The following is a 2407-nucleotide window of genomic DNA, read 5'->3' as shown; positions in this document are numbered from 1 at the left end:
TGTCGTGTTTTGACCAAATTGCCCTTGCGGGGAATAATTGCTAGTTAATTGTTATGTGTGACCAAATTGCCCTTACGGGGAGTAATTGCTAGTGATGTACATTATTAATACATGACACGTAAATAATTGCTCACACATGTAATGTATCACAAATGTACTTGTTAAAGTCACACACGATTCACAAACGAAACACGAAACATATTGTGTGCATAGGTATTATGTGCCGAGTCTAGAGACTCGATAATAGTTCCGACACTTAGAAAAATCTCTTTGTTGTTTTAGAACGCTAGAGAGAGTTTTTCTGTGACGCGCATCCTTTGGTGATTTAATTTGGGAATTCTTCGCAAACAATGAGTTTCACTTACCCCTTTAAACTGTTTTAAACGCTTTTCACTTGGGGGAGATAACATACTCCGAAAAACGCATTTAAGATTTTATTAGTAAATTATATATCACTTGTAAAGGCTAAGTGGCAAACGAAACATTTGAAGTCCTACACATCGAACCGGTTAATATTTGGAATAGCGAGTCACTGTTGAGTAGTACTACTGGGTTTGACAAACCCCACCCAACACTAAACTCGACTGGAGGTCGAGCGGGTGTAATTTTGGCTAACACGTACCATGGTCTGGATTACCTGGTGACAAGGCACTTGATAAACAGTCAGCTTCGGTGTCGAACACTTAGTAATACTTGTTGTATAGGCTAGCTACCTATCGATATATAATTGATTTAACACTATCTGGTAATGAAAAACGCTGAACGCAAAACGCTAAACGCTTTATTTTATATAAACTTGTGAACTCACCAACCTCGTGTTGACACTTTTAGTATGTTATTCTCAGGTAGCCGAGGCGGGCGCGCGGTATAGGATCATGCATGGTTTTTGAACATTCTGATATGCAAACATGTTTTTAACTATTATTACTTGGGTTTTTAAGTCGTCCTGCGTGACGTAACTTTTGTCTTTTGGTTTTTACGCTTCCGCACTTATTTTCATTTAAACGTTTTTATGATTTGATTATAACTAATGATTCCGATCCTGTTAGTTCACACCCTCTGACGGTAAAACTCCGTTAGTGGATTTTGAGGGTGTGACAGTCCAATACCACCAGTACCAAAAATGCATCTCCTTCGCCCGCGCGAGATACTTATTGAACCCGGGGAGAAAGATGCCCACAATTCTCTGTCACTAAAACCAACCTGTCCTACTCAAACCCATCTGCCTCCGACCCGACGTGGTAAAAGCAGATCACAGCGATTGATTGCCCGTAGAACGCGTTGATACGACGCGCTTTCGCGGGTTCCTAGCTCTCTAATCTGCGTGATGTACCACTTCGCCTTTTCCTTCTCTACTCCCACGCTAAAAGGGAAGTCCCGAAGGCGCATCTCTTCCGATACTCTTGTTGAGTAAGATGTTCTTCTTGCCTCTCAAGCCTTTAGCAGTAGGAATTGTCTAATCTACCAATCTAAAGACGCTTTGAATCTCTTGGAGTAATAAGGGCAATAGGTCTTTCTTGGAAAAGATGCTTCTCTCCAGAGCCTAAGCAAGGATTTCTGATGGAGGGGCCCTTAGGTTTTCGGGGCATCACCAATGTTTGTGTTACTCAAGCCGACATTCTCGCTTCCGCTTCGTCCACTACCGCTCGCGCGGGTGCTTCACTCTAAGGCGGAACGCTCCCCTACCGATTTATTTTTCCTATCTTCAATTAAAGAGACCCATACATACAAAGATCTAGGTAGTTTATCTCCTTCTAAGAAGTAAAATCCCCTTCCCGTGCTAAGAGCCTTTCGAAACTCTTGAACTGTAAGAGACACTTCATTTTGGAGAGATCTTTTCATCCAACTAGAAATATCGAGAAATATCGTAAGAGAAGAAAGCAACTTCTCCGAAAGGGCAGGTCTTTCTTTTTATTACTTATCTTATCAAGTAGTGCTTCGATAAGCCACCGCCCAATAGAGCTTAGCCATGCGTAGATCGAAATGGTCTCGCGAAGCCGGTCACCGGTAGGTCTAAGAACGGATTTCTTGATAAGCTGCAAACAATCCATTCCTTTAGTAGGGGGATACTTGTTCACATGCTTAACAAATCAAGTAGAATCTTCGAACTTAAAGAAAAATGGGACTGTCATCCATCTAAGGAGAAAACGAAGGCGCCTAGATATTCTATGACCTTTGGTCTTGTCGCGAGCTGGAGTCGAACCAGCACCTCTGGGAGCAAAATACAGGCCCAGCGAACTACCTTTCAGTGAATGAAGACCGAGGAAAGAACTTCAAATTTATTTATCGTATATAAAGGAAGCTTGCTTTTTGGAGTGATCCTTCCCTCTAATCATAAGAAAAGAAAGGTTTTTCTTCATCTTTACTTGAGTAAAGAAATCTTTCTACGGAGCCGGATAAAACATTC

Source organism: Bidens hawaiensis, unplaced genomic scaffold (genome assembly GCF_021521415.1).
Source record: "Bidens hawaiensis isolate Kalapana, Puna unplaced genomic scaffold, B.hawaiensis_p1.1 tig00000097_1, whole genome shotgun sequence".
NCBI classification, from domain to species: Eukaryota; Viridiplantae; Streptophyta; class Magnoliopsida; order Asterales; family Asteraceae; genus Bidens; species Bidens hawaiensis.
This window is presented reverse-complemented; position numbering follows the sequence as displayed.